At 38.4% G+C, this 23,578-nt stretch overlaps 1 non-coding gene across 1 annotated transcript; it reads right to left on the reverse strand.

Moving 5' to 3' along the window:
* Window positions 1–20,125: 20,125 nt before the first annotated feature.
* LOC112780435 (small nucleolar RNA R71) lies at window positions 20,126–20,233 on the reverse strand. Its single transcript, XR_003191273.1, has one exon. It is a non-coding gene; the product is annotated as a small nucleolar RNA R71 (small nucleolar RNA).
* Window positions 20,234–23,578: the final 3,345 nt, after the last annotated feature.

Below are 23,578 nucleotides of genomic sequence, written 5' to 3' on the forward strand. Positions count from 1 at the left end.
CCTCTATATGCAACTTTTTCACCAAGGAGGATGGTATTAAGTTGATACTTGCTCCTAGATCACACATTGCTTTAGTGATGGTTAATTCCCCAATGGTGCAAGGTAGCAAGAAGCTCCCTGGATCTTCAAGCTTCGAAGGAAGTCCTTTTTGAATCAAGGCCCTGCATTCCTCAGTAAGCAGTATGGTTTCTTTCTCATCCCAACTTCTTTTCTTATTGATAAGCTCCTTCAAAAACTTGGCATACAGAGGCATTTGCTCAAGTGCTTCAGCCAAGGGAATATTTATCTCTAACTTCTTGAAAGTCTCAAGGAACTTGTGAAATTGTTGGTCCTTAGCCTCCTTGTTGAATCTCTGGGGTTATGGCAGTGGAGGTGTGATGCTCTTTCCTATTTGTTGCTGTCTCTGAGTCACTTCTTTTGAACCGAGTGGTTGGTTGTCCTTCTCTTTGAGTTTCTCAATGCTCTTGTTTGGCATTACAACTTGATTCTTGGCTTTATCTTCCTTTGTTTGCTCCTCATCTTCTATTGACCTTTTGCTGCTCTCTACTTGTTTCTTTGTAGTGTCATTGTTGCTTATCAATGTTCTCCCACTCCTTAATTGTATTGCCTTGCATTCTTCCTTAGGATTTGGGATTGTGTCACTCGGCAGTGAACTCGAAGGTCTCTCAACAGAAATCTGTTTGGAGATTTGCCCAATTTGCCTCTCTAGGCTCTTTTATGGAGGCTTCATGGTTCTTGGTTGTCATTTCCTGGTGTTTCAACATTTTATCCATCAAGGTCTCCAAGTTAGTGAGTCTTTGAGATTCAGGTGATACTTGAGGTGGGTTATGAGATGTGGATGGTGGATGGTAGGCATTTTGGTTGGTGGGTTGGTTATTGCATTGGTACTGGTTGGGGTTGGGGTAGTTGTTTTGAGGTTTTCTATAGGGGTTCTAGTTAGTTTGCTGCTGGTTGTGGTTTTGGTTGCTTCTTGGGTTGTTTTGGTTTTAGTTCCTCTGCCATGGTTGTTGGTTTTGGGTGTGATTATCTCCCCATCTGAGGTTTGGGTGGTTCTTCCAGGATGGATTGTATGTATCACCATACACTTCATTTGGTCCTTGGTTGTGCATATATTGTACTTGCTCTTGTTGTTGTTCTTCTTGAGTTTCTTCATTTTGCCCCCATGTGGATGATGGTTGGCTTGTGTTAACTGCTGCAACTTGGAGGCTGTCAATCCTCTTGGCCATTTACTCAAATTGTTGTTGAATTTGCTGCTGCATCATCTTGTTTTGAGCCAAGATTGAGTCCACTCCTTCTAGCTCCATTACTCCTCTCCTTTGTGATGGTTGGCGATTTCTTTGGTGAGCAAAGAAATATTGATTGTTGGCCACCATGTCAATAAGATTTTGAGCTTCTTCTGCTGTTTTCATCAGTTGCAATGATCCTCCAGCTGAGTGGTCAAGTGATTCTTGAGCCTTTAGAGTGAGTCCTTCATAGAAGTTCTGTAGCTTGTCCCACTCAGTGAACATTTCTGGTGGACATTTCCTCAGCAGAGCCTTGTATCTCTCTCATGCTTCATACAGATTTTCAGCATCCAATTGTGTGAATGTTTGCACCTCAGTTTTCAGCCTGATGACTCTTTGAGGTGGATAGAATTTGGCTAGAAATTTAGTCACCAAATCATCCCAGCTAGTGATGCTTCCTTGAGGAAAAGTTTCAAGCCATTGTGCGGCCTTGTCCCTTAATGAGAACGGGAACAGCAGAAGCTTGTAGGTCTCAGGATTCATGCCATTGGACTTGACAGTGTCACAAATCCTTAAGAAGGTAGATAGATGTTGATTTGGATCCTCCAATGGTCCTCCCCCAAACGAGCAGTTATTTTGGACAAATGTAATGAGTTGTGGCTTCAATTCAAAGTTATTTGCATTGACATTAGGGGTGAGAATGCTGCTTCCACAATGTCTAGCATTTGCAAAGGTGTAGGAGGCCAAAACTCTCCTCTGGGGTGGGTTGTTGTTGTTATTGTCTGCTCCACCAGGTGGATTGGTTGAATGTTCCTCCATATCTTGGAATTCTTCTTCTGATTCCTCTTCTCCAATAATATTTTTCCCTCTTTCAGCTCTTCTTAACCTCCTGAGAGTTCTTTCATCTTGTTCATAAAAGGTGGGTGTGGTTCTTCTTGTACCTGACATACAAGCAGAACATAAGAAACACACAAACCAGTGATACTACTGCTAGAATGAAGTTTTAGTTAGCTTAAGCAAAAATTCAAACAGTTAGTGGGTCAATTGAAAATTAAAGAACAGAAAAGAAAAGGTGCTTGATCTAGATCTCCACTTCACTTAATCATTGTCAATCTAATCAATCCCCGGCAACGGCGCCAAAAACTTGATGTGCTGAAAACAATCCGACACAAAACTCACCGGCAAGTGCACCGGGTCGCATCAAGTAATAATAACTCACGGGAGTGAGGTCGATCCCACAGGGATTGAAGGATTGAGCAATTTTAGTTTAGTGGTTGATTTAGTCAAGCGAATCAAGATTTGGTTGAGTGATTTGTGATTTGCAGAATTTAAATTGCATAGAAAGCAAAGGGAATGGATAAATTGCATGAAATTAAAGAGAACTGAAATTTAAAGTGCTGAATCTTAAAGAACAAGAAATTAAATGGCAGAAACTTAGAACGCAAGAAATGTAAATTGCAGAATCTTAAAGTGCAAGAAATATAAATGGCTTGAATTGTAAAGGGAATTGGGAATTGGATTTGCAGAAATTAAACAAGGAAAAGTAAAATTGCAACAAGCATAAGAGTGGAAGATGAATTGGATTGAATCGGATCTTGAAACAGAAATGTAAATGAGCTTGAAAGCAGTAAACAGAGAATGTAAAATGATAATTCAGATCTCAGAACCCAAGAGACTAGATAACCAAGTCTAGATCTCAATGCCTTCCTAGATCCAACAAGAACAATTGCAAAGGGAAAGTAAATAGCAGAGAAAGTAGATGAAGAAGCAATTAACAGAAATTTAAATTCAATTGTGCAGGAAAGAAACAGAGAGGTCTCAGGATGAGATTGAAACAGAATTCCTTCAATTCTCCAACCCAAGATCCAAGACAATTGTAATTAAAATTTAAAGCAAGAAAGCTAAGAGGAAGGGAATTCAATTCTCCTTCCCGAGACTTAGAAATTAAAATTCACTCAACACCCAAAAGCTCTCCGAAAACTCTCTATGAAAACTAAAAGGAAAAGCTCCCTACTGCCAGTCTTGAAAATTCTCAAAGGAAGCTCTCTGAAAAACTTAAATCCTATGCTATTTATACACTTTCTTCAAATGGTCTTCAAGCCTTCAATTGGGCCTTTGCTCTTGATGGAATTGGGTTGATAAAGGCCTTGGTTGATTGCTCTTGGAGTTTGGAGAAGAACCGAATTGAACCGGGTTTGGAATCATGAAAGCTTGAGTAAAAGTTTGAGTAAAAGTTTGAGGCAAACTTTTACTCAAACTTTTCACATCAGCCACCCCATTTTGCTGATACCAACGTTTGGGCAAAAGTTTGGGGTCAAACTTTTGCTCAAACGTTGGCCTCCCCTTGCACACTCATGGCGCCAACGTTTGCCAAAAAGTTAGAGGCAAACGTTGGCGCAAACTTTTGCTCTCCAAGGTGTGTTGTTCATGTGCCAACGTTTGCCAAAAAGTTTGAGGTAAACGTTGGCGCACACTTTTGCTCTCCAGGGTGTTGATTTGTGATGCCAAAAGTTTGCCAAAAAGTTTGAGGCAAACTTTTGCTCAAGCTTTTTGCCCAAAAGTTTGCACAAAAGTTTGAGGCAAACTTTTGGTCCAGCTTTTTGCTCCCTGGTTCATTTTCACTTATTCCAAAAGTTTGAGCTAAAGTTTGAGGCAAACTTTTGCTCAAACTTTTTGTCCTCTCTTTCTCCTAGCCACTCCTCCTTGCTTCAACCTTTCTCCAAGCTTTCTTCACCTATCATTAATCAACCAAACACATCAAAGCTATGCTCAAAATCATGAGATATTTATTCTTTCATAATATGTGACAATTATAGCATAAAACCTCTTGAAATTGCATTAATTCATCTATGGTTGATTAAATCGAAGGAAGCATGAAAATCTACCCAATTGGCTTGCTTATGGCTCAAGAAAGTGCATAATTCAATTGAAAACAAAAGAAAAAGGCTAGTGAAACTAGGCTAAGATGACTTGTCATCACAACACCAAACTTAAAGCTTGCTTGTCCCCAAGCAAGAAATGATTTATTGAGAAGAAAGAATAAAATGGAAGGGATGTTCATGCTAGTAGAGTGTTATTGGTAGTTCATGGGGTTTTATGTGGATATGTAAACACTCACCTCTTATTGAATCTTAAGCCTAGAAAGTCTCCTTCAAGCTTCAAGTAACATACTGCTATGACCTCTCATTATTTCTTTATCCTTGGCTATTATTTTGTTCATAAGCTTTATTTGAGTGTCATGTGTAGCAAGTTCATTTCCTTTTCTTTATACTTGACACATTATTCACTATAGACACTTGGCTCACATTCCTTCTTAGAACATTGATGCCCAGCACCTCTTTGGGCTACTAAATGCCTTGTAGTTAGGTTGCTCTTGATAGTGGACTTTCAGCTGATGATCCCGGGTTAGTTAACCCAAGTCATCAAGTATTGATGCACTCCAAAGAGCTTAATAATCCAAGCAGATCCTAATACAAAGACACCACAGGCATATATTCTAAGGTTCAAGCTATTGGTGTCCAGCTTTGTTTCTTTTTGTTTTTCTTTTGTTCTGCCACTCTTTGGCTATTTCTTTTTCTCCCCTTTTTTTTCTGTCTTTTTGTTTTTCTGTCTAACCAAGGACTTTTATTTGATTGATATTCATAGACAGTAGGCCACTTTATACTTAGAAGGAGATATCATAGTTCTTTTATTCACTAAAGTGAGCTATTATACAATCACACACACACACCACCACTTACTTTTATTGTACTTCTATCTAACAGAGAACTATCTCACTTCACATTCAAACATTTCTTTTATTGAATTGAAAATGCAGGGGACAAAGCATGCTTTTTGTTCAGTGAAAGTAAACACACAAGCACACACATAGACTAGCTTACTTATTTTAAGAGAAACAAACATGATGCAAAGACTATTAATTATAATAACTAGTTAAAGATGCAAGGACCACTTAAAACAGACACAATGCATGCTTTTTTTTCTTTGTAGTGATGAACAAGGAGCAAGTCCACCTTTCATTTGTCATGCTTTTTCTTTCTTCTTTCATACACCTGGTTGCTGGTGTTCCCTGTGTCCATGTCTGTTGTCTGTTGATCCCGCCAGAAACCAGCTCTATTCATCACTTCCTCTACTCTATCTTCAAGCTTCATTGCATTGCTTACTTCTATCTTACTTCTCCTTTTGAAGAATTCATCAAAAGTTGGAAAAGCTGGATCCATGTTGTGCAGATGCTCTCCAATATAGTTCAGCTTGATTTGACTATTTATGTTGTAGTCGGCTTGGACTTCATATCTTGCATCTTGGAGTGTTGTGAACTCTTTGAGAGCCCTCAAATTTTCAGCTTGCATTTGTTCCAACTTTCCAAATGATTCATGAGATTGAAAAGCATGCTCTTCTTGCATCACAAGGAATTTTGATCTCAAATTCACTTTGTTTGTTCATCATTCTTAGCTCCCGTTCTTCTTGTTCTTATTGGTTTTTCATGTATAGTGAATGGTATTCCTCTTGCCTTTCTTGAATTCTCATGTACTGTTGTGATAATCTTCCAATTGCTTCCTGCATTTGAGTCATGTCCAGATTGTTATGTAGGGGAATGTGCTGCTGTTCCTCCTCCTCTTGTGGCTCTTCTTCTTCTTGTAATTCTTCTCCCTCCATTGGTTCTTCTCTTTGCCTTCTTCCATGTAGTCTTCGGCCTTGATGTGCTTCAGGAGCCATCATCATTCTTTCAATGGTTATAGGCATGCCTTGGCTTAACCACATTGGATTCTCCTCTTCCATTGGCACTTTAGCCTTTGCACACAACCTCCAAATGGTACTTGGATAGTATAACCAAGACCCGGCCGAGTTCTTCTCAGCAAGCTTTTGAATGTCTTTTGCCAGGATTTCATAAACTTTTACCTCTCCTCCCACAATAATGCAATGCAACATAACAGCTCTATTCCTGTTAACTTCTGAGGTGTTTACTGTGCCCAGAATTGATTTTTTCAACAACTCATACCATCCCTTTGCTTCTGGGGTAAGGTTAACTCTCTTCAAATACTTGTATTTGTTCTTGTCATCTCCTTCCCACTCTGAGTTCTCCATACAAATATCTCTAGTAATCCCATCATAATCCGGATCACCATTTACCCTTTGGTGGTATCCCGGTTCACTAAAGTGGACTGATTTTAGTCCCAAGACTTTCTTGATTGCATCCGAGCTAAAGTCTACTTCCACTCCCCGCACATAGCTCTTGTATGTTGGGGCCTCACTCATGTCAAGCCTTGAGACATTGGCATAGAACTCTCTTATGATATTAGCATTGATTCGGGTGATTGGTGATATGAGTTCCTCCCACCTCCTCTTTCGAATTTTGTCCTTCATTTCTTGGCATCCATCATCCGGCAGCAGGAGTGGAATTTCTGGATATATCTTCTTCTCATTCATCCATTCAATTTGCATCTGATGGTACCGAGATTTAAATCTCCATCGGTCATATTCAGGGGTGCTCTCCTCCACCATGGGATCTTTCCCTCTTCTTCGTTTGGTTCTTGAGGAAGAGGCCATGATCACTTGGTTATTTGAGACTCTTGAGGTTAAAGGGAGTGTGAAGAATATTGGATATTTTGATGTATATTTGGAGCACGAAGAAATTTGAGGCTGAGCTTATTATGATGAGAAATGATGAAGGGAATGGAGTTTAAATGGTTGTGGTGCAAGGATTCGGTCATATGCATGGCTTGAAGGTGGTGTGTCATTTAAATGAACAATGAAGGGCTAGGATGCTATTGGATACTATGTGAATCAAAGGTGTCCATGTAGGGATGAATGAAGACAAATCTTGCTTCTTCAATTGCCTTTGCCGTGATCATCTCAAGGAGTGACAGATTCTCTTTTTGAGGCATGTGATGAGATTTTGTCCTCATGCTATGCTTTCCTTTGTCTTGTCTCTTTCATAGAGTGTTCTTTGACCACCTAGTCATCACAACAAGACAACAAGCATTAGTTTTATCAAACTGTGGCAAGAGTGCTTCTTTTCATTTACACTATATGAATAACCATTCCTTATATCCATTTGAATCGTGACTTTTCTTGGAGGACACCAAACTTAATGTTTGGTCATATAGTTGAAAATATGTGTTTCTTCCTCCAACTAGTGAAATTGAAATCCCACTGTCATTCTTGGTTAAATGTTTAAATGAAATGTTTTCAAATTTTTTTTTCATGAAGGATCAATTGTGTCCCCAAATCCGTGCATCAAAGTTTGATGAACACCAAACTTGTCTCTTGCTTAAGGGGTAAATGTGAGATATTAGTAGTAAATCACAATTGATGCCTTCATCACAGAATAAGATTTCTTTTTAATTGAAAAGTCTTAGTAAGAGATAATGTATGATCATTGATGCATGATTTTTAAATTTTCATGAGAGGAGAAACACCAAACTTAGTGTTTGGTCATATGCTAGGCATATAGTATGAAAATGTTTGTACCACTGGTTTGGTGTGCTTGAAGGCGCACCAAACTTTAGAAGTCTTAGCATATGTAAAAAAATTTTGCATGCATTCATTAAGTATGTCCATGAAAAGAAAAAAATTCATGCTCAGTTGATCATAGCTTATTGAATGTAAAATGACAATAATCTTAAATCATGGGTTGCCTCCCATGGAGCGCTCTTTTATTGTCACTAGCTTGACATTGGAGCTTTCTTTTATGGTGGTTGAGGATTGTAGTGCCTCAACTTGTCTCCCTTGACTGTGATCTTCCTCTTTGTTCTCTGGTGTTCAATTTCGGCATGTTCCAACGAGATTATGTTGCTGACAGTGTAATAGTCATCAGTCTGTTGGCTTGCTCCCAGTTGTTGATATATCAATTGCACTTTGTCACCTTTGGAAAGCCCCTCTGTTGGAATCTTCCTGTTCTTCCAACCCCTTTTTGTTTTGTTTCTGCGTTTCATCCCTTTTTTGTTGATCTTTCTTTTATGGCTGTAGACTTACCTTGGGGATTTCTCTCTTCAGTGGCTAATACTCCAATATCCTCTTGGACTTTTTCATCCTTCTGCACAATCTTCTGCCTTGGGATATTGTTGTGAATCACCTTGTCAATTTCCATAGAGTCCCTCCTCCTATTACTATACTGGGCTTCTGGTAATACTTTCAGAGTGACACTCTTATCATGCATCCTGAGAGTTAGTTCTCCTTGCTCTATGTCTATGATAGCTCTAGCAGTGGCCAAGAATGGCCTTCCCAGTATAATAGAATCACCATCATCCCCATCTGAATCCAGAACCACAAAATCTGCAGGGTATATGAAATTGTCCACCTTGACCAGAAGGTTTTCAATCATACCCTTGGGGTATACCGTTGACTTATCTACTAGCTCTAGAGATATCTGTACTGGTTTAACTTCCTCTATATTCAACTTTTTTACCAAGGAGGATGGTATTAAGTTGATACTTGCTCCTAGATCGCACATTGCTTTAGTGATGGTTAATTCCCTAATGGTGCAAGGTAGCAAAAAGCTCCCTGGGTCCTCAAGCTTAGGAGGAAGCCCTTTTTGAATCAAGGCTCTGCATTCCTCAGTAAGCAGTATGGTTTCTTTCTCATCCCAACTTCTCTTCTTATTGATAAGCTCCTTCAAAAACTTGGCATACAGAGGCATTTGCTCAAGTGCTTCCGCCAAGGGAATATTTATCTCCAACTTCTTGAAAGTCTCAAGGAACTTGTGAAATTGTTGGTCCTTTTCCTCCTTGTTGAATCTCTGGGGATATGGCAGTGGAGGTACAAAGGCCTTCTCTGCTTGTTGCTTTTGATTCTTTGTTGGCTCTTCAATTGCTTCATTCCCCTTTTTTGGAATTTTTGATTGTTTCTCCTTTTCTTGAATTTGTTTTGAAGCTTGCTTGCTTGCCATTGCATCATCATTATTGGCTTCTTCTGTGTGTGTTGGCTGTTCCTCTTCTAGTGGTCTCTTGCTGCTCTTCAATGTTCTCCCGCTCCTTAATTGTATTGCCTTGCATTCTTCCTTAGGATTTGGGATTGTGTCACTCGGCAGTGAACTTGAAGGTCTCTCAACAGAAATCTGTTTGGAGATTTGCCCAATTTGCCTCTCTAGGCTCTTTTATGGAGGCTTCATGGTTCTTGGTTGTCATTTCCTGGTGTTTCAACATTTTATCCATCAAGGTCTCCAAGTTAGTGAGTCTTTGAGATTCAGGTGATACTTGAGGTGGGTTATGAGATGTGGATGGTGGATGGTAGTTATTTTAGTTGGTGGGTTGGTTATTGGATTGGTACTGGTTGGGGTTGGGGTAGTTGTTTTGAGGTTTTCTATAGGGGTTCTAGTTAGTTTGCTGCTGGTTGTGGTTTTGGTTGCTTCTTGGGTTGTTTTGGTTTGAGTTCCTCTGCCATGGTTGTTGGTTTTGGGTGTGATTATCTCCCCATCTGAGGTTTGGGTGGTTCTTCCAGGATGGATTGTATGTATCACCATCCACTTCATTTGGTCCTTGGTTGTGCATATACTATACTTGCTCTTGTTGTTGTTCTTCTTGAGTTTCTTCATTTTGCCCCCATGTGGATGATGGTTGGCTTGTGTTAACTGCTGCAACTTGGAGGCTATCAATCCTCTTGGCCATTTGCTCAAATTGTTGTTGAATTTGCTGCTGCATCATCTTGTTTTGAGCCAAGATTGAGTCCACTCCTTCTAGCTCCATTACTCCTCTCCTTTGTGATGGTTGGCGATTTCTTTGGTGAGCAAAGAAATATTGATTGTTGGCCACCATGTCAATAAGATTTTGAGCTTCTTCTGCTGTTTTCATCAGTTGCAATGATCCTCCAGCAGAGTGGTCAAGTGATTCTTGAGCCTTTAGAGTGAGTCCTTCATAGAAGTTCCGTAGCTTGTCCCACTCAGTGAACATTTCTGGTGGACATTTCCTCAGCAGAGCCTTGTATCTCTCCCATACTTCATACAGATTTTCAGCATCCAATTGTGTGAATGTTTGCACCTCAGTTTTCAGCCTGATGACTCTTTGAGGTGGATAGAATTTGGCTAGAAATTTAGTCACCAAATCATCCCAGCTAGTGATGCTTCCTTGAGGAAAAGTTTCAAGCCATTGTGCGGCCTTGTCCCTTAATGAGAACGGGAACAGCAGAAGCTTGTAGGTCTCAGGATTCACGCCATTGGACTTGACAGTGTCACAAATCCTTAAAAAGGTAGATAGATGTTGATTTGGATCCTCCAATGGTCCTCCCCCAAATGAGCAGTTGTTTGGGACCAATGTAATGAGTTGTGGCTTCAATTCAAAGTTATTTGCATTGACATTAGGGGTGAGAATGCTGCTTCCACAATGTCTAGCATTTGCAAAGGTATAGGAGGCCAAAAGTCTCCTCTGGGGTGGGTTGTTGTTGTTATTGTCTGCTCCACCAGGTGGATTGGTTGAATGTTCCTCCATATCTTGGAATTCTTCTTCTGATTCCTCTTCTCCAACAATATTTTTCCCTCTTTCAGCTCTTCTTAACCTCCTGAGAGTTCTTTCTTCTTGTTCATGAAAGGTGGGTGTGGTTCTTCTTGTACCTGACATACAAGCATAACATAAGAAACACAAAAACCAGTGACACTTCAATCTACTGCTAGAATGAAGTTTTAGTTAGCTTAAGCAAAAATTCAAACAGTTAGTGGGTTAATTGAAAATTAAAGGACAGAAAAGAAAAATTGCTTGATCTAGATCTCCACTTTACTTAATCATTGTCAATCTAATCAATCCCCGGCAACGGCGCCAAAAACTTGATGTGCGGAAAACGATCCGGCACAAAACTCACCGGCAAGTGCACCGGGTTGCATCAAGTAATAATAACTCACGGGAGTGAGGTCGATCCCACAGGGATTGAAGGATTGAGCAATTTTAGTTTAGTGGTTGATTTAGTCAAGCGAATCAAGATTTGGTTGAGTGATTTGTGATTTGCAGAATTTAAATTGCATAGAAAGCAAAGGGAATGGATAAATTGCATGAAATTAAAGAGAACTGAAATTTAAAGTGCTGAATCTTAAAGAACAAGAAATTAAATGGCAGAAACTTAGAACGCAAGAAAGGTAAATTACAGAATCTTAAAGTGCAAGAAATGTAAATGGCTTGAATTGTAAAGGGAATTGGGAATTGGATTTGCAGAAATTAAACAAGGAAAAGTAAAATTTCAACAAGCATAAGAGTGGAAGATGAATTGGATTGAATCGGATCTTGAAACAGAAATGTAAATGAGCTTGAAAGCAGTAAACAGAGAATGTAAAATGATAATTCAGTTCTTAGGACCCAAGAGACTAGATAACCAAGTCTAGATCTCAATGCCTTCCTAGATCCAACAAGAATAATTGCAAAGGGAAAGTAAATAGCAGAGAAAGTAGATGAAGAAGCAATTAACAGAAATTTAAATTCAATTGTGCAGTAAAGAAACAGAGAGGTCTCAGGATGAGATTGAAACAGAATTCCTTCAATTCTCCAACCCAAGATCCAAGACAATTGTAATTAAAATTGAAAGCAAGAAAGCTAAGAGGAAGGGAATTCAATTCTCCTTCCCCGAGACTTAGAAATTAAAATTCACTCAACACCCAAAAGCTCTCCGAAAACTCTCTATGAAAACTAAAAGGAAAAGCTCCCTACTGCCAGTCTTGAAAATTCTCAAAGGAAGCTCTCTGAAAAACTTAAATCCTATGCTATTTATACACTTTCTTTAAATGGTCTTCAAGCCTTCAATTGGTCCTTTGCTCTTGATGGAATTGGGTTGATAGAGGCCTTGGTTGATTGCTCTTGGAGTTTGGAGAAGAACCGAATTGAACCGGGTTTGGAATCATGAAAGCTTGAGTAAAAGTTTGAGTAAAAGTTTGAGGCAAACTTTTACTCAAACTTTTCACATCAGCCACCCCATTTTGCTGATACCAACGTTTGGGCAAAAGTTTGGGGTCAAACTTTTGCTCAAACGTTGGCCTCCCCTTGCACACTCATGGCGCCAACGTTTGCCAAAAAGTTTGAGGCAAACGTTGGCGCAAACTTTTGCTCTCCAGGGTGTTGATTTGTGATGCCAAAAGTTTGCCAAAAAGTTTGAGGCAAACTTTTGCTCAAGCTTTTTGCCCAAAAGTTTGCACAAAAGTTTGAGGCAAACTTTTGCTCAAGCTTTTTGCCCAAAAGTTTACACAAAAGTTTGAGGCAAACTTTTGGTCAAGCTTTTTGCTCCCTGGTTCATTTTCACTTATTCCAAAAGTTTGAGCTAAAGTTTGAGGCAAACGTTTGCTCAAACTTTTTGTCCTCTCTTCCTCCTAGCCACTCCTCCTTGCTTCAACCTTTCTCCAAGCTTTCTTCACCTATCATTAATCAACCAAACACATCAAAGCTATGCTCAAAATCATGAGATATTCATTCTTTCATAATATGTGACAATTATAGCATAAAACCTCATGAAATTGCATTAATTCATCTATGGTTGATTAAATCGAAGGAAGCATGAAAATCTACCCAATTGGCTTGCTTATAGCTCAAGAAAGTGCATAATTCAAATGAAAACATAAGAAAAAGGCTAGTGAAACTAGGCTAAGATGACTTGTCATCAGGTCATTGGTTTGAAACTTGGTGGCTCCATTCCTTGGAGTTGCATCTTAAATTAATTCTTGAAGGATCCCGATAAAGCTCACTTAGTGAACTGAGCTTCATGTTGTTTCCTTGCTTTCTTTAGTGCTCAGTTAACCAATTGAACTGAGCTTGGTGCTTTGCTCTTTCCCATTTTTCCTTGTGAAGCTCAGTTTTCTTTCTCAACTTAGCTTTCCTTCTTCCTCAATGTTGCCACGCTTTTTCTTCCCTTGGGCACGCTTCTTACTTCCTTTGGGCACGCTCCTTAAGCCACGCTTTTCTTATTTTCTTCTTTCTTCACCTACAAGTAATCAAAACAACCAATCAAAGTATCACCAAATTCACAAGGTTTATAAATCAATTAATTATCAATTAATTTTAGCTTAAACCTCATGATTTTGTATCAATTAAAGGGTGGTTGATTGATTCTAAGAAACCATGCAATTCCACTCCAAATTACTTACTTACAATGCAAGAAAGTGCATAAAATCTAATAAAAACAAAGAAAAAGACTAGTAACACTAGGCTAAGATGACTTGTCATCAAAATGCATCAGAAACAATTAAAACAGGTAGAACTCTTCGACGAATACAGGGCATTTTCAAAAGGAGTTTACATGAACCAGACTAGACATCATGTGAACACTCAGGCCAGACTCGGATACTTAATCGGACAACTGCCTATACTGCATCCGGGAATCACAAGCTATGAAGAAGTGAAGGATGAATTAGCACGAGAAGAAAGAGAGAGGGTAGAAAAGAGTCATGAATCAGTAAGGAAGGCACTTAAGGATTGGAAAAAAGCTAGACTGGCACGAATGCAAGGAAGCACAAGTGGACACAAAGAGGACAAACAAGAAGGAGAGCGGGAACAACCTCATGAGTAAAAGGTGGTGGAGTTCCCTCATTGTCCCATCTTTTTCAAGTTTTAAATAAGGAAAATCATGTATGAAATAGAACATGCTTCCATGGTAGTTTAGGTTTTTCAATGCTGTCTTTAGTATTTTTCTTGCCTTTTTCATATGTGTGCTGGTTCAAGTTACCTATCTTCATCTGCATCTTGCTTATTGTATTTTTGTCCTTTTAAGCTAAATAAAAAGAGATGTTATGAAAGACCATAGTGGAGTTTAATTTGTGGAGTAAGTCCTTAAATTTGTGGTGTAGTAATCACTTAGCTAAGTTGGTTCACCAACAAGGTGGGAAGGCAACTATCTATCCTGAATCATATGCTTGAAACACACCCCATGAGACTAGCTAAATAATAAGATCCCAATAAGAAAAAGGAAAAGAACACTAAGAGTTGAAAAAGAAAGAAAGGTAATAAAGAATAAGGCTTGGCACTAAGGGCTTGAACCTTGAGGGATGTGTCTGTGGTGCTCTTGTACCAAGGATCTGCTTAGATGAATAAGTTCTTAGAAGTGCTTCATCACTTGGTAACTTGGGTTAACTAACCCGGGATTATCAACTGAAAATCCACTATCAAGAGCAACCTTGCTACAGAACATTTAGTAACCCAAAGAGGTGCTGGACACCAAGACCTCAAGGAAAGAAAATAACAAACCATGTGCCTGTGGTGTGCATGTATGGGGGAGAGAGACTTGAGGGAGTAAGTCCTTAGGGGTGTTTCAACACCTAGCACCTTGAACTAACTGGTTCAGGAGTGTTGGCTGAAAACTTATCTTAAAGAGTCGCCCTCTCACAGAACACTTAGCCTAAGGATGCAATAAACCTTGGAAAGACAAAGGGATCAATAAATAACAGTCTCAAAGGGTGCCATCAAGTGAGTATTTCAAGGCATGATAAAGGTCTGAAAGCCAGTAAAGGAATGAACCTAAGTTGCTATGCATGAAACCCCATAAAACCAAGGACATGACTTCCAAAAGAATGATTCATTCATCTTGTCATTTCATTCATCATTCTCTTGTTCCAGTACTTGCTTAGGGACAAGCAAGCTTTAAGTTTGGTGTTGTGATGCCAGGGCATTTTGGCCATTTTCACTGACCTTTTCTTTATGGTTTTAGGGTAGTTTCATGCACTTTCTTAGGAAATAAGCAAGTTTTGGGTAAATAATCACTTACATCTTGATTCAAGCAAACATTGTGAATTTTACATGATTTCATGAGAATTATGCAAGAATTAAATGACAAAATTGAATGATGCATGTCTCATAACTTGGATTAGAGCTTTGATGCACTTTATTGCTTGATTTCATGACAAAGGAAGCAAGGAAGAACCACGTTAGTAGCCACGTTAGTCTAGCTAACGTGACCACTAACGTGGAATGGAGGCTAGCTTGCAACGTTAATGAGAAAAGTGATCGCCATTAACGCCTTTGTGAGCCATCATAGCCCACGTTAGTTGCCACGTTAACTATGTTAACGTGGAAGCTAACGTGGAAGAGAAGTAGAACTCCAACGTTAGTGGTAAAAGTAAGTGCCACTAACGTTCCAAAGTGGCAGCTGGCCACGTTAAGAGTCATGTTAACTCAGTTAACGTGAACTCTAACGTGGATGAGGAAGATAATGCCAACGTTAGTGACACTCACCTTTGTCACTAACGTTGGACTAAGCTCATATTTGCCACGTTAAGAGTCACGTTAACCTAGTTAACGTGGACTCTAACGTGGAGGGAGCAAGGAATCACCAACGTTGGTGACACTCACCTTTGTCACTAACGTTGGATTAAGCCACTATGAGCCACGTTAGTTGCCACATTAATTACATTAACGTGGAAGCTAATGTGGAGAAGAGGGATGATGAGCCAACGTTAGTGACACTCACCTTTATCACTAACGTTGGAGATGGCTATCAATACCACGTTAGAAGTCACGTTAACCTAGTTAACGTGAACTCTAACGTGGGAAGTAGGGGCGTTTTGAAGCGTTAGTGACAAAGGTAAGTGTCACTAACGCTCTCGAAGATTTGGCAAGCCTACGTTAAAGGCCACGTTAACTATACTAAAGGGAGAAAGGGGTACTCTCAACGTTATTCGAAAAGGTAAACCCCAGTAACATTTGCGAAGCAACGTTAGTGGTCACGTTAGTGCCACTAACGTTGAAGTTAACGTGGACCATTTTTGGATTAGGAATGTTAGTGAAAAATGTGATTGTCACTAACGTTCTCGACCCCACAGTTTCACTTAACGTTAACACCACTAACGCCCCAAGCTAAAGTCCATACCTACTGCACACTTTTTCTGCAAGTAAAGCTGAGCCCACTGAAGAAGATAACTGCTTCAACTCAAGATCCAAAGGCCCATATCCAAGACTTGAAGAAGCAACTAGAAGATCAGAAGAATAGTATAAATAGGGAGAACTTTGAACTAGAAGGGAGCTTTTGGCATTATTAGAATTACTCTCTGTATTTTTTACTTTCTATGCAACTTCTAGTTTAACTTTTCAGAATGCATTCTCCATCTTTGTTTTCCATTCCCGGAGCTATGAACAACTAAACCCCTTTCATTGGGTTAGGGAGCTCTGTTGTAATTTGATGGATCAATAATAGTTTTCATTATTCTTCTTCTTTCTTTTCTCTTGATTTTACTAGAAAGCTTTCAATCTTCATCCAATTGAGTAGTTATCTTGGAAAAGAAGCTATTCATACTTGAATCTCTTCGGAACCTTGGAAGAGGAATGAAGAGATCATGCTAGAAATGCTTTCTCATGTTGGACCAAATTAGGGTTTGGATGGATATAGTGACATATAATCCTACCAACACTTTGATTTGAAAATACATATGGTATAATCAGTGACCATACCTCATCTCTTCTCATGAGCAATTGGACCAAGGAATTGGCTATTGATCAAGATTTGAGAGATTGAATTACCAAGGAATTGGAATTCAATCACTTAAGATTGCCAAGGAGATCAATGAATGCATTGATTGAGGAAGAGATGAAAATGAACTTGATCCGGAGGATGCAACATCTCTTAAGCCCAATGAACTCCCCATTTCTGATCTTACCCATTCTCTTTAATTTCTGCTAATTACTTTTATGATCATCTTCCCCATTCCCATTTAAGATTCTGCAATTTATTTTCCGTCATCTATTTTTAGCTCTTTATTTCCAGCATTTACATTTTCTGCTATTTACTTTCCCGCCATTTAATTTCCTGCAACTCTTAAACCAAATTCTGCTTAGCTCAACTAGAACATTCCTCCAATTAAAGTTGCTTGACCAATCAATCCCTGTGGGATTCGACCTCACTTTATTGTGAGTTTTTACTTGACGACAATTCGGTATACTTGCCGAGGGAGATTTGTTAAGAGACAAGTTTTCGTGCATCAACCGACAGATGATTAGCCATGCAGTGACAGCGCATTGGACCATTTTCACAGAGAGGACGGGATGTAGCCATTGACAACGGTGATGCCCAACATACAGCTTGCCATGGAAAGGAGTAGGAATGATTGGATGAAGATAGCAGGAAAGCAGAGGTTCAGGAGGAACGAAACCATCTCTATACGCTTATCTGAAATTCTCACCAATGAATTACATAAGTATCTCTATCCTAGTTTATATTTTAATTATGTTTTAATTATCAATTCTCTATAACCATTTGAATCTGCATGACTGAGATTTACAAGGTGACCATAGCTTGCTTCAAGCCGACAATCTTCATGGGATCGACCCTTACTCACGTAAGGTTTATTACTTGGACGACCCAGTACACTTGCTGGTTAGTTGTGCTAAGTTGTGACAAAGTGTGATTCATGTTTGAGAGCACCAATTTTTTGGCGCCGTTGCTAGGGAGGGAACAACAATTTCGCATTTGTTTTCGGCAACAACAGTGCCATGTTTTTGGTCCGGCAACAACACCAAGTTTTTGGCGCCGTTGTTGGGGATTGTTTGAGTTTGGACAACTGACGGTTCATCTTGTTGCTTAGATTAGGTAATTTTATTTTAATTTTAAGCTTTTTATTTTTATTCTTTTATTTTCGAAAAATCTTCAAAAAAAATCTAAATTATTTTATGTTCTTCAGAATTTTTAAGAAGGAATTCTAGAATTTCATGGGATATGTTGAATCCTGGCTGGCTATAAAGCCATGTCTAAATTCTTTTGGACCGAGGTTTCACTTATACTCAAGAGAAGAGCTTCTTTGTCTTTCTTAGCAAATTAGCAGTTGAATGTAATGTTCTGCTAAAGCTTGGCTGGCCATTGGCCATGTCTAGTGTTTTGGACCGGAGCTTTCACTGAAAGCTTGGCTGGCTAGTGAGCCATGTCTAATTCCTGGACTGGAGCTTTAGACTAACATTGCAAGATTCCTGGAATTCTTATTAAAATTTTTGAAATCCTTATTTTGCTTTTTCTAAATAATTTTAGAAAAAAAAACAAAAAAAATTCTTATAAAATCATAAAAACCAAAAATTTGATGTTTCTTGTTTGAGTCTAGTGTCAAATTTTAAGTTTGGTGTCAATTGCATGTTTTTAAAATTTGTGCATTTTTCGAAAACTCATGCATGTGTTCTTCATGATCTTCAAGTTGTTCTTGACAAGTCTTCTTGTTTGATCTTCATATTTTTATGTTTTGTGTCTTTTCTTGTTTTTCATATGCATTTTCAATTTGTTAGTGTCTAATTATTGAAAATTTCTAAGTTTGGTGTCTTGCATGTTTTTCTTTTCTTAATAAAATTTTCAAAAATAAGTTTTGATGTTCATCTTGACATTCAAAGTATTCTTGCATGCATTAGTTGTTTTGATTCAAGATTTTCATGTTTTGTTTCATTTTTACTATTTAATAAAAAGAAAAAAAAAAGAGAAAAACAACAAAAAGACAACTTTTTTTCTCTTTCATCATTAAAAATTCAAAAAAATAAAAAAAATATCTTTCCCTTTTTCACTCATAAAATTCGAAAATTTGAGTTGACTTTTTCAAAAAAAAATTTAAAATCTATTTGTTTCTTATGAGTCAAATCAAATTTTCAATTTAAAAAAATTCTATCTTTTTCAAATCTTTTTCAAAAATCAAATCTTTTTCATTTTTCTTTCATAATTTTCGAAAATTTCAAATTGATTTTCAAAAATCTTTTTATTATTTTTATTTCATATTTTCAAAATTAATGCTAACAATTAATGTGATTGATTCAAAAATTTTAAGTTTGTTACTTGCCTAGTAAGAAAGATTCAATCTTTAAAATTTAAAATCCTATCTTTTTGTTTCTTGTTAGTCAAGTAATCAACTTTAATTTCAAAATCAAATCTTTTTAAATTTCTTTTTCAAATCTTTTTCAAAATAAGTTTCAATCACATCTTTTTCAAAATCAATTTCAAATCTTTTCTAACTTCTTTTCTAACCTCTTATCCTTTTTTTAAATTGATTTTCAAATCTTTTTTAATCAATCCTATCTTTTTGTTTCAATCATATCTTTTTCAAAACTACCTAACTAATTCTCTCTCTCTAATTTTCAAAAATCACCTTCCTCTTTTTCAAAATTCCTTTTTAATTAACTAATTGAATTAATTTTTAATTAAATTTCAATTTTCTTTTTAAAATTTTCGAATTTTAACTTTAATTTTAAATTAAATACAAAAATTTTTATTTTTATTTTTTATTTTGTTTAATTTTTGAATTCTCTCATCTCTCATCCCCTTCTGTTTATTTATTCATCCACTAACACCCCTCTTTCACTCAAGAATTCGAACCCATTCCTCTTCCCTGTGTTTGGATTCTTATCTTTTCCTTCTTCTATTTCTTCTCTTTCTATACTTACATAAGGAATCTCTATACTGTGACATAGAGGATTCCATATTTTCTTTTCTGTTTTCTTCTTTTTCATATGAGCAGGAGCAAGGATAAAAATATTCTTGTTGAAACTAATCCTGAATCTGAAAGGACTCTGAAGAGGAAGCTAAGAGAAGCTAAAACACAACACTTTGAAGAGGACTTTACTAAAATTTTTGAAAAAGAAGTAGAGATGGCCGAAACCAATAACAATGGTGGAGGTGCAAGGAAGATGCTTGGTGACTTTACTACACCCAATTCCAACTTACATGGAAGAAGCATCTCAATTCCTGCCATTGGAGCAAACAATTTTGAGCTTAAACCTCAATTAGTTTCTCTGATGCAACAGAACTACAAGTTTCATGAACTTCCATCAGAAGATCATTTTCAGTTCTTAACTGAATTCTTGCAGATCTGTGATACTGTTAAGACCAATGGGGTTAATCCCGAGGTCTACAGGCTCATGCTTTTCCCATTTACTGTAAGAGACAGAGCTAGAATATGGTTGGACTCTCAACCTAAAGATAGCCTGAACTCTTGGGATAAGCTGGTCACGGCTTTCTTAGCCAAGTTCTTTCCTCCTCAAAAGCTTAGTAAGCTTAGAGTGGATGTTCAAACCTTCAGACAGAAGGACGGTGAATCCCTCTATGAAGCTTGGGAGAGATACAAGAAACTGACCAAAAAGTGTCCTTCTGACATGCTTTCAAAATGGACCATCCTGGATATATTCTATGATGGTCTGTCTGAGCTATCAAAGATGTCACTGGACCATTCTGTAGGTGGATCCATTCACCTAAAGAAAATGCCTGCAGAAGCTCAGGAACTCATTGACATGGTTACAAATAACCAGTTCATGTACACTTCTGAAAGGAATCCTGTGAGTAATGGGACGCCTCAGAGGAAGGGAGTTCTTGAAATTGATGCTCTGAATGCCATATTGGCTCAGAATAAAATATTGCTTCAGCAAGTCAATATGATTTCTCAGAGTCTGAATGGATTGAAGGAATCATCCAATAGTACTATAGAGGCATCTTCTGAAGAAGAAGCTTATGATCCTGAGAACCCTGCAATAGCAGAGGTGAATTACATGGGGGAACCCTATGGAAACACCTATAATCCCTCATGGAGAAATCACCCAAATTTCTCATGGAATGATCAACAAAAGCCTCAACAAGGCTTTAATAATGGGGGAAGAAATAGGTTTAGCAATAGCAAGCCTTTTCCATCATCCACTCAGTAACAGACAGAGAATTCTGAGTAGAATCCATCTAGCTTAGCAAATATAGTCTCTGATCTATCTAAGGCCACTTTCAGTTTCGTGAATGAAACAAGGTCCTCCATTAGAAATCTGGAGGCACAAGTGGGCCAGCTGAGTAAAAGGGTCACTGAAACTCCTCCTAGTACTCTCCCAAGCAATACAGAAGAAAATCCAAAGAGAAAGTGCAAGGCCATTGATTTGACCATCATGGCCAAACCTACAAGGGAGGAGGGGGACGTGAATCCCAATGAGGAAGACCTCATGGGACGTCCTCTGACCAATAAGGAGTATCCCTTTGAGGAACCAAAGGAATCCGAGGCTCATCTAGAGACCATAGAGATTCCATTGAATCTCTTTCTGCCCTTCATGAGCTCTGATGAGTATTCTTCCTCTGAAGAGGATGAAGACATTACTGAAGAGCAAGTTGCTAAATACCTTGGTGCAATCATGAAGCTGAATGCCAAGCTATTTGGTAATGAGACTTGGGAAGATGAACCTCCCTTGCTCACCAATGAACTAAATGCATTGGATAGGCAAAAATTACCTCAAAAGAAATAGGATCCTGGTAAATTCCTACTTCCCTGTAACATAGGCACCATGACCTTTGAAAAGGCTCTGTGTGACCTAGGGTCAGGAATAAACTTAATGCCACTCTCTGTAATGGAGAAACTTGGGATCTTTGAGGTGCAAGCTGCCAGAATCTCTTTAGAGATGGCAGATAACTCAAGAAAACAGGCTTCTGGACAAGTAGAGGACGTGTTAGTAAAGGTTGAAGGCCTTTACATCCCTGCTGATTTCATAATCCTAGACGCTGGGAAGGAGGAGGATGAATCCATCATCCTTGGAAGACCCTTCCTAGCCACAGCAAAAGCTGTGATTGATGTGGACAGAGGAGAGTTGGTCCTCCAACTGAATGAGGACAACCTTGTGTTTAAAACTCAAGGATCTCCTTCTGTAACCATGGAGAGGAAGCATGAAAAGCTTCTCTCACTGCAGAGTCAACCAGAGCCCCCACAGTCAAACTCTAAGTTTGGTGTTGGGAGGCCACAACCAAACTCTAAGTTTGGTGTTGAACCCCCACATTCAAACTCTAAGTTTGGTGTTGGGAGGTTCCAACAATGCTCTAAATATCTGTGAGGCTCCATGAGAGCTCACTGTCAAGCTATTGACATTAAAGAAGCACTTGTTGGGAGGCAACCCAATGTTATTTAATTATATCTATTTTATTTTATTTATTTTTTTAGATTGATGATCATGTGGAGTCACAAAAACTACTAAAAAATAAAAAACAGAATGAAAAATGGCTTTAAAAATAGCACACCCTGGAGGAGGAGCATTCTGGCGTTTAACGCCAGAAACAAGCATCTACCTGGCGTTAAACGCCAGAAACAGGCTATATTTGGGCGTTTAACGCCAGAAACAAGCAGCAGTCTGGCGTTAAACACCAGGATTGCACAACAAGGGCGTTTTACACGCCTAATTGGAGCAGGGATGTTAAGTCCTTGCCCCCACTGAATCTGTGGACCCCACAGGATCCCCACCACTTCTTCTCTCCTCTTCACACCTTTTCATAACTCTCTTTCCCAAATACCCTTCACCAATCACCTCATCCACCCCTATATAAACCCCTCATTCCTTCTTCATTTTCACACAACACAATCCTTTCTTCTCCCCTTTGACCAAATACACACTTCTTTCTCTCTCCTCCATTTTTCTTCTTCTTCTCCTTCTTTCCTTCTTCTTTTGCTCGGGGACGAGCAAACCTTTTAAGTTTGGTGTGGTAAAAGCATTGCTTTTTGTTTTTTCATAACTATTTATGGCACCTAAAGCCGGAGAAACCTCTAGAAAGAGGAAAGGGAAGACAAAAGCTTCCACCTCCGAGTCATGGGAGATGGAGAGATTCATCTCAAGGGTCCATAGCTCAGTGATAGAGCATTTGACTGCACAATAAGAGCATGAGGAATTCCCTCACCAAAAAATCCCTGAGATACCTCAAGGGATACATTTTCCTCCACACAACTATTGGGAGCAACTAAGGATAGGAGCACCAAAATCACTAGGGATGGAGCAACAAAGACAAGGAAGAGACATAGAGGAGTTCAAAAGCACCATTGGTTCTTCAAGAAGAGGAAGACGCCACCCTCACTAAGGTGGACCCGTTCCTTAATCTCCTTGTTCTTATTTTTCTATTTTTCGTTTACTATGCTTTATGTTTTATTTATGTTTGTGTCTTTACTATATGATCATTAGTATTTAAGTGTCTATGCCTTAAAGATATGAATGTCCTATGAATCCATCACCTCTCTTAATTGAAAACTGTTCTAAAAACAAAAGAACAAGAAGTACATGGTTTCGAATTCATCCTTGAAGCTAGTTTAATTATTTTGATGTGGTGACAATACTTTTTGTTTTCTGAATGAATGCTTGAAAGTGCATATGTCTTTTGATATTGTGGTTTATAAATATTAAATATGTTGGCTCTTGAAAGAATGATGAAAAGGAGAAATGTTATTGATAATCTGAAAAATCATAAAAATTGATTCTTGAAGAAAGAAAAGCAGTGAATAGAGAAGAGCTTGCGAAAAAAAAAAGAGAAAAGAAAAATGGCGAAAAAAAAGAGAGAAAGAAAAAGAAAAAGCAAGCAGAAAAAGCCAAGAGCTCTTTAAACCAAAAGGTAAGAGCAAAAAGCCAATAGCCCTTAAAACCAAAAGGCAAGGGTAATAAAAGGATCCAAGGCTTTGAGCATCAGTGGATAGGAGGGCCTAAAGGAATAAAATCCTGGCCTAAGCG

Source organism: Arachis hypogaea, chromosome 19 (assembly GCF_003086295.3).
Source record: "Arachis hypogaea cultivar Tifrunner chromosome 19, arahy.Tifrunner.gnm2.J5K5, whole genome shotgun sequence".
Taxonomy (NCBI): Eukaryota; Viridiplantae; Streptophyta; class Magnoliopsida; order Fabales; family Fabaceae; genus Arachis; species Arachis hypogaea.